The sequence below is a fragment of the Malaclemys terrapin genome, chromosome 9, assembly GCF_027887155.1.
Source record: "Malaclemys terrapin pileata isolate rMalTer1 chromosome 9, rMalTer1.hap1, whole genome shotgun sequence".
Classification (NCBI taxonomy): domain Eukaryota; kingdom Metazoa; phylum Chordata; order Testudines; family Emydidae; genus Malaclemys; species Malaclemys terrapin.
In genome coordinates, this window is record NC_071513.1 from 42688536 (window position 1) to 42702026 (window position 13491).

General features: G+C 48.1%; 1 protein-coding gene across 1 annotated transcript in view; it reads right to left on the minus strand.

The window, feature by feature from the left end:
* LOC128842820 (BTB/POZ domain-containing protein KCTD16-like) overlaps positions 1 to 12579 on the minus strand; it is a 68634-nt gene extending 56055 nt beyond the window's left edge. The window contains exon 1 of the mRNA XM_054039017.1: positions 12430 to 12579. The gene's annotated coding sequence lies outside the window, so the exon portion shown is untranslated. The remainder of the gene's footprint in view (positions 1 to 12429) is intronic.
* Between the last annotated feature and the right edge of the window lie 912 nt (positions 12580 to 13491).

The following is a 13491-nucleotide window of genomic DNA, read 5'->3' on the forward strand; positions in this document are numbered from 1 at the left end:
AGTTTCTGTTGAGCTCTTCATTGTCGGTCTCAATCACATATGATCTGGGCATAAAATTATTTTTCTTTATGACCACTGGACTTGTCCATCCATTTTCTCTAGCCAAGTTGACATGAATACGATGATCAGGTTTGAGACCGGTTAATTCTCTGATTGACATCTGTTGCAAAAATTTTCATAAGCTTTTTTTGCCCTTTTATCCATTTTGGCTACTCTCTTCATGTCTGGACACTTGGACATAGGTTCTTTTCCAAAGTTGGATCAGTACTTCTGAGTTGTCTCCTCCTCAGGAGTTGTGCTGGACTATATCCTAGCTGCTATTGGTGTTGATCTGTAACTCAGAAGAGCAAGGAATTGATCTTCTTGCTGTAGGATTTTCTTGGGTGTCCATAGAGCTCTCTCAGCCTCTCCATTCGTTTGTGGGTAATGTAGGCTGCTAGTAATAAAATCAAAATCATATTTCATTTGGAAGGACTTAAATTCTGATGCAGTGAATTGTGGTCCATTGACCATTAACAGTTGTTTTGGAATACCAAAGTAAGCAAAAATGCACTTCAGCTTTTCAGTAACACTGCATAAGTGACATCTTTCAAGATCACTATTTCTATATACCTGGAAAAATAGTCCACAACCACCAGATAATGATGTCCTCTGAATTTGCATCAAATCTGCAGCTAGTCTCGTCCAAGGTCTGCCTGGTAGAGGTGTTGTTATTAAAGGTACTTTATGTTGTGTTGGTCTGTTAGTTCTGCAATATTCACATGCAGATACTTTATGACCTTGCTGATGTCCGGCCACCACACTGACTGGTTGACCCATTGATTCTTGCCTGCATATTTATACCTGCCTCTGGAAATTTCCATTACATGCGCCTGACAAAGTGGATATTCACCCACGAAAGTTTATGCTCCAATACATCTGTTAGTCTTAGTCTTAAAGGTGCCACAGGACTCTCTGTTGCTTTTCACAGCATTTAGTTACTCCTTGATGCCCTTCATGGTTGTGGTTTAGGGTTTCTTCTCTCATTTCATTTGGAATTATGATGCAATGACTTTAATCCATTTGACTTGCTTAATTGTCCATGCACTGCAAAGTAGTCTCTTGTCACTTCCTTAGTGTCCTTTAGATACTTGGGCCAATGTAACTTAGAACCTCCTGAAGTTCCGTGTCTGTTGAGGTTGCTTTTTGTAGCTGGAGCAGTCTTTTTTCTGTATGTGTCCACAGCATCCACATATGCCTTTACATCATCTTCAGGCTCATGGGAAGTTGAGTGCGATGCTGTGCTCCATGACAGAGCGACAGCTTCTAACTGATTTTTTCCCAGGAACATACTTAGCAATTAGGTTAAATTGCATTAACCTTTGCAATAGACGTTGGCATCTCAGTGGTGTTGGATCCAAGTCTTTTCTGTTGATGAAGGTTACAAGCAGTTTATGGTCTTTTATCCGTGTAAATGAATCCAGTTCACAAAGATATCTATAAAAGTTCTCAAACGCCTATATGCTCACCGGGCACTCCTTTTCAATCTGTGCATGTTGTTTTTCTGTGTCTGTGTGTGTGACTATGTGTTGGACTTTAACAGTTCCTTCAGTGGTTTTGTCACTGTAGAAAGGCCTTGTAGATATCAACTAAGGTAATTTACCATCCCTAGTATATGTCTCAGTTCTGGTACATTAGTTGGTGCATTCAATTCTCTAATTGCTTTTACTTTCTCAGAGCTAGGATGGATTCCATCTTTGTTTATTGTCTGTCTCAGAAACTCAATTTGGGGTAGACGGAAAATGCATTTTTCCTTGTTTCGCTTCAGTCCAGACCGACTGATTAGGCTTAGGACTTCACTGAGGGTTTTGTTGTGTTCCAAAGATCAATATCCATCAAAGATCGATATCATCCATGAAAACCTACAACTCCATTTGTGTTTGTTAGCAGATTTGCCATCTTTCTTTGGAAACTTTCAGGGGCACTGGGAACCCCAAAAGATGATCTTTGAAAGCAAAATCTCCCAAAGAGTGTGATAAATATATTCAGTTTACCACTTTCTTTGACTAAAGGAATTTTTTCCAGAATCTGCTCAAAGCATCCAGCTTGGAGAATACTGTAGCTCCTCCTACTTTGGGGAGGAAGTCATCCATTGTTGGGAGGATATATTTTTATCTTGCGACTGCTTCATTAAATCTTAAGATCCACAGAGATTCATATTTTTCCATTTTTCTTTATAACTGGTACCATTGAGGCCCACCATGCTGCTGGCTCAGAGATTTTCTCAATTATGCCAATCCACTTCATTTTCTTTAACTCAGTTTCCACTCTATGAAGTAATGGGACAGGAATCCTGAGAGATGTACATACACAGTATGGTTCCGCGTTGATTCTTAAGGTTATTTGTACTGGATCTCCTTTCAAAAGTCCAATATCACCAAATACTCCATCGGGTTCTTCCACCTTTCTCACTAGGCCCATCATGGCTGCCACACTGCAGCTGAGAAGGTCTTTGATCCTTTGATTACATACAAAGCTATGCATTTGGAGTATACGTTGTTTCTGCGGTGAACTAGCCCATGCAGTTCAGGGCTAGTCAGAGCTGGGACAGGTAACTTCAGCTTTGGGAGGGGTTGAAGGTCACTGTAAGTCCCTTCTGAGATGAGTCCCAAAGAAGAGGCTGAACTGCTAACAAAAATATGCAATGAAAATTAGGCTCTATACGGAGAGTACTTGAGAGCAAAAAGTGTCATGTATCTCTTTGCTAGGGGTGATTTGGGAAATCACTAAGCCTTATACTGTGTCTAGTACGTTAATTGAAACAATAATTAAAGAGAGAGTTAAAAGACATCTAATAATACCTATCTCTTTATATATTCGTAGATTTCAAGGCCAGAGGGGACCATTGTAATCAACTAGTCTGACCTCCTGTGCAGCCAGAGAACTTCCCCACAATAATTCCTAGAGCAGATCTTTTACCAAAACATCCCATCTTGATTTTAAAATTGTAGTGCCCCTCATGACTAGAGGTGACCTCGCAGGCATCCCAGCCTCAGCATGGTCCCTTGAATTTTTAGGTCAATAATGCCATTGCTGCCAGCTAATTTATTATCATAAATGCTCCCAAAGTCACCAGGTGTTGCCCATCACCATAATATCAAAACCAGGCTCTTCTTCAGACTCCCTCTTCAATCAGAGCGGGCAGGTTTGCAGATTACTCTCTGGTGGCCCCCAGCTGACCTCAAAGCCCAAACAAAAAGCACAGAATAAACATCATCCACCCACGCCGCTGGCTTAATGAAGATGCAAAATAACCAAGGCCCACCCACTTGGGGCTTAAGCTCTTAGTCCCTCCTGGGTTCTGCCCCCAGCTCATGACTATTCCCTCAAACCTTCCTTCTTTCTGGGCTCAGAGAAACCAGTGTGCAAACTTCCCCGCACTGCCCTCCTGGCCTGGAGCTTTCCCAGCTCTCTTCCCCCAGCAGCTCTCCACTACTGCTCCCTGGGAAAACTCCAACAGCTAGATCACTGTCTCTCAAGATCTTCCCCCAAATCCCAGCCGCCCCTTCCCACCTCTCTTTCCCAACCACTGCCTGACCCTTTAGGTAGGCCAGGTGTCTTCTCTTCAGTCCCCCTTGCAGAAAATCAACTAGGCACAGCTGGGCTGGGCCTGCTTCCTCTTAAAGAGGCCTGGACAGCCTCATCTAACTTTTCAGCAGTAGTTAAAAAATGTGGGGGCTCCTATTTACCTTCTTTCTTAATACACAAGCAAGGGGATATTCAGTGAAACTGAAAGGCAACACATTTCAAATGGCTAAAGGAAATCCCATATACAAGGCACAGTTAACCTGTGGAACTCACTGACACAAGGCACTAAACCCAGTAGAATTCAACAAAAGAGTAGACATTTGTATAACTAGTACTAAGAGCGGGCCAGCTCTGCCACTTGTGTAATTCCGTCTAGCTCCATGGAGCTTCACTGATTCACACCAGCTGAGCATCTGGCCCAATACCTAGAATTACATTAGATAGGATAACATTTTCTAAGGGTGCTTTGGGACACTAGCCAATCACTAACTGCCTGGGAGTAGATAGAACTCTCCCCACAGGCCCCTTATTGCAAAATTGTCAGTTATTTTGTAGGGCTTTCTCGCATCTTTCTCCAAAGCATCTGGTATTGGCCACTGTCAGAGACAGGATACTAGACTAGACGGGCCATTTGTCTGTTCCTGTTTCACAAATCCTATGTTCCTTCCTATTTTGTTTGCTAATGTCATTATTTGCAGTTTTAGGTCTCCCTGTGTATTATTTCTGGATAGGCTGCGACTCTTAATCTCTATTTGTTTATTCATTTTGCTGGAAAGCTTTTCAGTTCACCTTTAACATAACTCACATGTAATTTAATTACAAGGGATGTTCAGTGGTGAGTTCATCTTATCAAAGAGGACCATTAATTAGATCATGAGCAGTCTAGGGGGGTGGAGGAAGAAGTGGGAGATACATTGCGAGAGTGTGTGTTATGTCATCTGAGCAGTGATTAAATTATTATTATCCCCACCTCTTCAGTAGGAATTTCTCACACAGATTGATGACTTCACATAGCAGAATTTCACTATCAAACATTCACTGCAAGATCGATTTTTAAAAAGCCTATTTTATTTGATGAGGGTTTATGGACATCCCTCCAAGGACTCAGTGGGACATTCCACAAGAATGGAACTGACCAATCCCATTCCCTGCTGGAGGATCAAGCGTTTGACTGTATGTCCTAGGGCCTATAATGAGTGTGAATGGAGATTCTCCTTTAGCTCAGAAGGTAGGCATGTGTGTTTTGGAGCAGGAAGATCAGTGTCCCCCCCTCCCACACACACACATTGTTGCTGTGATGTTCTTAGTGACTGTGGTATGCAGAATGGTGACAAATGGGAAGTTGTAGATGGCCATGAATTTTGTTGTACTAGGTACACAGAACAGACAGGGTGGTGGGGATGTAATAAAGAGCCTATTTCCAATACTTGCAAGGGAGTGATGGGGTGAAACAGAGCAACAGTTTCTATTGCACACAGTCCTCACCAGCAGTGGCGGGATTACGATTTTGTTGGTCCCTGGGCCAGAGCAAGTGGGGAAATGGGGTCAGTGCATGGAGGTGCCCATTTTTCCAGGGCCCCTCAATTGGCTGGGGCACCTGGGCACGGACCCCCATTGGCCCAGTGGCTAATCTGCCACTGCTCACCAGTAAGTTTGTTCTTGTGCTCCTCATGCTCTAAGAGCTGTTTATGAAAGGCAGAAAATTTGCATTTGATATACATTTTCCGAAAGTCACAGGCTGATCACAAGTTTGGTGGCAACACAACATACTCTGTGCATGAGCAGGCAGGGAAAGTGCTGACAATGCTCACTTCACTCTCTAATGCCCCCTACTGGCTGGAAGGGGCCACACCTAGCACGGCTTAGCCAGAGAATAGGAAAACCTGGCATAGAAGCCTTTGATGTGGTGGTAAGCTTCAAGGGAAACTCTCCCCTGCCCAAAAGCCCTTGGGAATTAAAGAGCTGTCCCATCAGCCTGAACTCTGTCTGCTGAGTATATGCTTCTCCTTAATTACAATGGAAGGATAATCTCAATTTGGTTAAACCCCAAGGGTCTGATTCTCCTCCACCCTGGTGTAGATGGGCAGCAACTCCACTGCAGTCAGTGGCGTTCCACCCACATGGAGCCAGCATCAGGGACAGCAGGATCAGGGGCAGGATGTTTTCCCATTATTTGTGGAAGAATTAATCAGAAAATTGCAGTCCGGCAGGCTTCAGCGCAGGAGTCCAATCCCTTTAAATCGTCTATCCCCCGCCACCGAGCTCTCAGCCACGGATTATTTAAATAATGGCTCCGTTTTGATTTTATTCTATTTTTTAAAAGCGTCCCAGGATTTTGTATCAAATCAGATATAAAATTATATTAATCATCCAAACATGGCTCTGCTGGATTTCCCAAGCCTCTGGAAGGTGGAAGAGGGGCAGGCTGACGGGTTCATGTCCATGGCCCAACCTGTGATGAAATAACAGCCTGGGACTGATGTCTGGAATAGTGCCGGGAGGGATATTGCTGTCACCTTTCACTTGTGCAGACCTGATTTAATATTAGGACTAGACCACATGTGAAATGAGCATGGTGATCTCAGCCTAATCCACTATAACATTCCAGCTGGTGGGTCAGGGAGCTGCTGAAGGTCAGAATGGAGGGCTTTTCCCATTGCTCCCAATACCCCACTGGGTCACTTTTCTGCCTCTATGTGTTTGTCCCCTACAAATACCCTACACAGGACTGACTCTTCGCCTTCCCTTGAAGCAAAGCTTCACTTCCCAGAGGTACTTTATGTTTTTTAGTGTGGCTCAAATTCAACCCAGGTGTAGACTGGCACACCTTCATTTGAGAGGAGTTGTAATCACACTCTCTAGTGCCATTGCTGAATTTGTTCCTTTGACTCAAAGGGCCCAAATTCTGGATAGATGATGTTGGACAGATAGAGGGACATGGGGACAGGCAGATCCTCTGTCTATCTTACAGCAGAATTTGCCCCAGTCTTTGGAATCTATATGCTGCTCCAAAGGAAAATAGACAGAGAAAATTAAAAACAGCCTTGAAAAAAATACAGCATGGGGCAGAACCCCTGATCAGTCCAGATCTGCTCTCAGCCTGCAACCATGTCTGCAGGAAAGGTTGTCCTAAGACTGAATGCAGTTTTGACCTTGACTTGTTCTCACAGAAGCCCAGCACAAGGGCTGACTTTCCATGTGAGCAGGAGTAAGAATTATTATATGCAGACCAGGGCTTGACAAAATACAACGCAGACCTGGCCCAGCCCCAAGGAGTCTAAAAAGGCAGGACACAGTGCAAGACCCTGAGGAGGGAGGAGCTTGGCATTATTTTTTGTAGCACTATTAATTCACTTCCAGTGGGCACCACAAAGAAGCAAGGCTTTAAAGGGGACTGGACTGAGGACTGGGTGCCGAGAAAGCCATGGCGAGGAGCAGTGCTGAGGCAAGGACAGAGAAAGGGTGTCGCTTTGCAGATCTAGTCCTAGCTGTCTCCCTGTTCAGCGTAGCATTCCATGCATGGTATGGTCTCTGGTCAACAAGAGAGACAAAGGGGGGACCCAAATGATGTGGAAACTTCTATAATGCCTGGTCTGCACTTCACAATTAGATCAACCTAGTTACTGCCTCTCAGCGAGATAGATTAACTACATTGATGGAAAAACCTCCTACTGACAAGGTGGGAAGCGCCTGAGCTATACCAGCACAGCTGCTGCAGTGGAGACGTGCCCTGAGTCTGTAGCCGAGGTTGTTTTGTTTAACAAATGCCTCCTGTTCAATAAGATCAGCAATTCCACATATTGTGCTAGGGAGCATCCAGAACAGTCATGGGGGTGGCTCATGCACTCAAACTGGGTGGGGCCTGGTGTGGTTAGTTCCTGACCTCAGTTTTTAAAATATCCCTGCAAAATGATGCGGCAGGTGTCTGAATAGCTCCAAACCACAGGCCCGGCTGGCTTTCAGTTTTAAGTATCATATAGGGAAGGCTCCAAGCCTTCAGGGGCAGGGAGGAGGGATGCTGCAGATCCTTCTGCATGACTTGCCCTGGGGAGCTGAACCTTTCCGACAGGGCCTTTGTGTAACTTCAGCATTTAATGTATAAATTTAGCCCTGCTTTACATCCTACCCGGTGTAATTCAATTTGGCTGTCAGCAGACTGGCAGGGAGCCCAGGCCTTGTGGAACCACCCGGGGAATAGCACATCAAGCTACAAGAAACACCTTCCCCAGGCAGCAGGCTGGAGCCTGCTCCCATCCTGGAGCTGCCTGGAGCCAGACTGAGGTTATTTGTGGGGAGGAAGGAACTGAATCACTTTTTAAGGGGAGTTAACTCTGGGTGCTGGATAAGGTGCCAGGCTGACGGACTCAGGAGACACATACAGCACAAGCTGCCCTGCCAGTGAACATGAGCCATGCCCTGGCGGGACTCTGCCTTAAGGAGGTAATTCAGCCTCTGTGCCCAGGCAGGGCATCCTGTTCCCCTGTGTGCTCCAAATAGGCCACACAGGGAACCACTGTCCCTCTGCACTAACAGCTGTGCAGAGACCAGGCTTCGAGGCACTGGACTGAGATGGGTGGGGACACACAGGGAAGGCCATGGTGGCTGTCTGCAAGGTCCTCCCTCAGCCTCTGCACTGCCCAGCAGAGGTGCCGTGCTGCCGCTCACTGAGAGCTTGCTAAGCAGTCCTCCCCAGCACACACCTCTTGGTTTCCCACAGCCAAGCAAGCGGGAGTTATTGCTGCTCAGGGCAGCAGGAGTTATTAGTTCCACAGCCCTGAGAGGAGAACGCGCCAGACAGCAGCTCCCCACACAGCTCTGCCCCCTGGCTCCACACCCCTGTGCCACATAACCCATCAGCATGGAGAGAAGCAGGGAGATGCTAGCTGGGGGCGCCTTGCAAGCTCCCGTACCATCCTGCCCCTCCCTTGTCCTGCTCCCTGGCCCTTTATTGTGCTGGGTCAGGGTCATTCTGCTCCACACCAGGAGAGGTAGACAGTTTACGAATCTGTTTTCCCCATTTAGAATCTGTGCCTGCTGCTTCCTCGAGAGCCTCCATCCATGGCCTTTTTTCGGAGTAGCGACTTCCTGAGTGCTGGACGGAGGCTTCTGACTCACCTTCCCACCTGGTGCTGGGTGGGAGCAACTTCTGATTGCTATGCTGGGGTAGGGCTGAAGTCCTAGCAGGGATAGCCCCACACCTCATTGGGAATCTCCTTCACCAGTCAGGCTACGTGGAATGTGTAAAACCTCATTGTGGGCAAGCAAACATGGGTGGGCACTGTGACACCCTGGCACTCCAATATTCACCACTGTCATGTAATTAGGATATGTTTTGTACAAAGTATGCCTTGTGAGATATCATTTTAAAAGTCTTGATCTGCTAGACATTAATATCTGGTTGGATTGTATATGCTTTCATTGTATGTGAAGTTATGAAGTTTGGCTATGTATGTGTTATTGAAACATGTTATGAGGCTGAAAAACACCCACAAGCAGCCTTTCAGATACAACAGTAAAAAGGCCAAACAATGTTAGTGGCTTATTGAGGAACTGCAGACAAGCACAAGGATTACCCCAGGAACTGTGTACAACAGAAACCTTTCAGAGATAGCACTACACAATGGGAACTGTTTGACCCAGGTCACAGCAAAAGAGCTTTCCAGCAAGTGGGAAGAAGATATAAAAGGGGGAAAATGACATCATGTGGGTACCTCATTCTCCCTACAACAACACACCTGGAGACACCTGAGGAACAAGGACTGAACTGGGGGAAAGTGATGGTCCCAGGCCAAAGAGATTTCTAGCCTGTGTATGAAAATCTGAGAAATCCAAGCTGCAAAGCCAAGGCAGCTTGTGCCTTAAGAATCTGCCAGCCTGTTTATCACTCAGGGTGAGAATTTGCTAATTCATATCCTGCCTATCTAGTATGTTAAACTCAGTTTGTGGTTTTGTTTTTTAAAAGGTAATCTACTTTGCGCTGTTTGCTATTACTCAAAATCTATCCCTTTCTAGTTAATAAACTTATTTTATGTTTTAATCCAAAACAGTGTGCATTTGCCTATGGTCCCTGGGGAAAATCTCAGCTTGGTTACCACAAGTGTACATAGTCCTCTTCACATTGAGGGAGAGGCGGACCAGGTGTTAAACCCATATACTGGCCAAATTTTCACCAGGCAGGACAGTACTACTCTGGGGTCCTAGGCTGAGAGGCTGGCGGTTAGAAAGCCTGCATGTGACTGCAGCTGGGTGTGTCCCTACCTGTGTGAATGCTGGTGAAAGTGTAAGGTTGGAGGGCTTTGCAACTTGTCACAGCAGCACGTGTGAGAAGGAGCCCAGGCTGGTGGGTCAGAGGGCTCAGTGGTACCCCAGTTCCAGGCTGCACCTCGGGGGGACCTGTCACAGGCACGTTACAGGAAACTGAGACGGTTTGCACTGATCAGCATCAGTTAGTTACAGGAAGGGCTAGTGACACCAAGCTAGCAAGAGACAGACATGGGGCAGTCGAGGGAGGTGCAGAGAATTCTTTAGGCCCTTCTCCTGCCCTCCCGCCCCCACTTGCCCCATAGACTCTCCAGGCCCTGCTACCCTGCTGGTGTTGCAGTGTCCCTCATGGTGGACATGGGATGGGGATTGGCTGCAATGAATATAAAAGGAATTCTTTAAGGAGGCTGCTGGACACAAAATAACTTTGAGGTTCTCTCTCGCCCCCTGATAGATTCATACAGCCGCTGCTGCCACCCTTTGGGCTGGGACTGTGGGATTGGAGTGGGCACCTCCACATGAACTGCTACAGTGTGAATTAGTGCCAGAACTGGCACTGCAACAACTCATACCCTCTGTGGATCAGCACAGAGGGGGACCTGTAACACACTCACCACTGGGTTAGCTCATCACTCAGGGAGCCTTATTGCCTCGCCTGGCTGAAGCAGCCTGGGAAGGGCTGTTGATCTACACGCCTGGTGGGCTCCAAGCTCTGGAGAATCCCATGCCCTAAACAGCCTGTGTTTAGCAGCAGACAAACACATGTGGCCTAGCCCCATATGCACACTGTTGCTCTGTTTGGCTCTGGAGACTTCTGCAATAGAACACACAGTGAGGCCCACTAAAGGGCTCCCAAACTATTTAAAGGGATACTTCCCAATTCCTATACCTTGCACGCTCCCTGGGCTCCGTTCTGGGAATAAAAAGGGGAAAGCTCAGGATGGCAAATCCAGAGCTAAATAAGCGTAAGTTTTTAAAAATAAAGTATTGCCAACCCCAAGAATTCAAAAGTCACAGGACTGGCTTAAGAATCTTGAGATTTAAATACACACCCCATTTGGGTTCCTTTTATTTAATTGCTGTCATTTTTTTTTTTTTTTTTTTTTTTTTTTTTTTTACCTTTTAGGTCACACTGGAGTCACATTTCTAAGCTTTTATCCAGGACCACGAGGGCTAGAAACATACATTAGAAAAAAAAAAAAAAAAAAAAGCTAAGTTTTGCATGAATTCACATGACTCCAGGAGCTGGGACTTTCAGAAATACAACAGATAGTACCAGTCTCATCATTAAGTCATGAGAGTTAGCAGCACTGGAAATACAAATGGAGGGGGAAAGTTGCCTCCATATGAAAGCTTTTCCTTGGGACATTTTGGAAAGGACTCTGTAATAAAACCTAGCTCTCATATTGTGCTTTTCAGCAGCAGATCTGAAAGTGCTTTAGAAAGGGAGGTAACTACTACGATTCCTATTGTCCCCCTCCTCCCCGCCCGCTTAGGGACGGAGCACCCACAGTCAGCCACGTCCGTTTCCTCGGAGACAGGAAAGGCCCAGCCAGGCCTTGCTGAGCCAAAAGGGCATTTTTCACATAGCGCCGCAGAACAGGAGGGCTCCCTGCCAACTTCAGCAGTTCTCTCTCCCCTTTCCTCCCTCCCTCCCGACCCACTGCCATGAAAACCGCAGACTGTCTGACAAAGAGGAAAGATGAATGGAAAACATCACCCTAAGCAAAAAAAACCCTGGCGTGATGCATTGCAGAAAGAGGGGGCCGTGGGCCGTGCAGCACCATTTATTTAGGGTTACCATATTTCAGCAAGCAAAAAAGAGGACGGCAGGAGCCCCGCCCCCGTACTGCCCTAGCCCCGCCCCTGTCCCTCCCACTTCCCACCCCCCTCAGAACCCCCAACCCTCCCCCGTTCCTTGTCCCCTGACTGCCCCCTCCTGGGACCCCTGCCCCTAACTGCCTCCCAGGACTCCACCCCCTACCTAAGCCTCCCTGCCTCTTGTCCCTTGACTGCCCCCTCCTGAGACCCTCCCCACATCCTAACTGGCCCCCTAGGAGCCTACTCCTACCTGTAGCCTGATTGCCCCAACGCTTATCCACACCCCCACCCCCAGACAGACCCCGGGGACTCCACGCCCCATCCAACCACTCCCCACCCCCTGACAGCCCCCCCCAAAACTCCCAACCCTCTCCCCCGCTCCTTGTCCCCTGACAGCCCCACCCCAGAACTACCAACCCATCTAAACCCCTCTGCTCCCTGTCCCCTGACTGCTCCAATCCCTCTCCCCACCCCTGCCCCCTGACAGCCCCCCCAGAACTCCCAACCCCCCCCCCGCTCCTTGTCCCCCTGACTGCCCCCTCCTGGGACCCCTGCTCCTAACTGCCCTCCAGAACCCCACCCCCTACCTAAGCCTCCCTGTTCCTTGTCCCCTGACTGCCCCCTCCTAAGACCCCCCCCAAACTGCCCCCCAGGACCCTACCCCCTACCTGTAGCCTGACTGCTCAAAACCTTCTCCATCCGCCCCCAAAAGCCCCCCCGTCTCTTGACTGCCCCCTCCAAAATCTCCCTGCCCCTTCTCCTGCCCGCTGGCCCCCTTACCCCGCCGCTCAAAACAGGGTGTTGGGCTCTGTGCGGAGCTGGACACGTGGCTGCGCTCCCCAGCGCAACACACAACCGGGTCCCTGCCCCTGCACAGTGCTGCCGGAGCGGGGCGCTGGGCTGCAGAGGAGGAGGAGCTGCCGAGGCCGATGCAAACGGCCCGGCCGGCTCAGAATGCAGGGAGGGGGGCGGGGAGGAGGAGCTCTACAGCTGCTCCGGAGTCCAGCCCGGCAAGCTGCAGGGGGAAGGGCTCTAGCTGCCAGAGCCCCATGTGAGCGTCTGACTTTCCTGCAGCCCTCCCAGCCGCTCGCTCTGCTCTGCCTGGGGGGGGAAATCCCGGACATTTTGAGTGATTTACAAATTCCCCCCCGGACGCTATTTTTAACACAAAAAGGAGGACATGTCCGGGTAAATCCGGACGAATGGTAACCCTACATTTATTCAGTAATGCTGGCAATATCAATACGGACACCAGCAGGGCTCCCCAGTTCCAGGGCCTGGAGCACCTTGGAGCTCTGCAAACTAACTCCCTCCTGCTGAGATATAAGTGCCACCCCAAGGGAAAGAGATGAAGCAAAGTTAACCGAGCAAGAGGGGGTGGTCCCTGTTTAACCCCTGCCTGTTTTAAGGGGGCACAATTCTTGTCCAGTTAAACAGACCCTACATAGATATCCATCACCAGCTGTGTGCAATTTAACACCACTGTATCCTTCTGAGGCCCACAGAAGAGTTATCAAATCAGATCTGCCTTCAGATTTCTCCATCTGTGCGCAGTTGCAGGTATGGTTTGGTTGAGCGTTCTCTCCTAGGATTTCCAAGCTAAGCCCCCTCATGGACTGATCAGACAAGACGGGGAGTCGTACAGGGCACAGGACAAAAGGCTGTTGTGTTAGGAGCAACAGGAATTTCAGGGGTGAGAAAGAAACAGCGGAGCTTTTCATAAGAAGTAGGCTGAGCAGGATAGAGAAACTTCTGAGCACCCAGCCCCTCTGATCGCTGTATCCTTTCACCACTGACGTAACCTTGTCCTCTTCCCCTTTTCTGATTCGTGTCTAGCTGCCA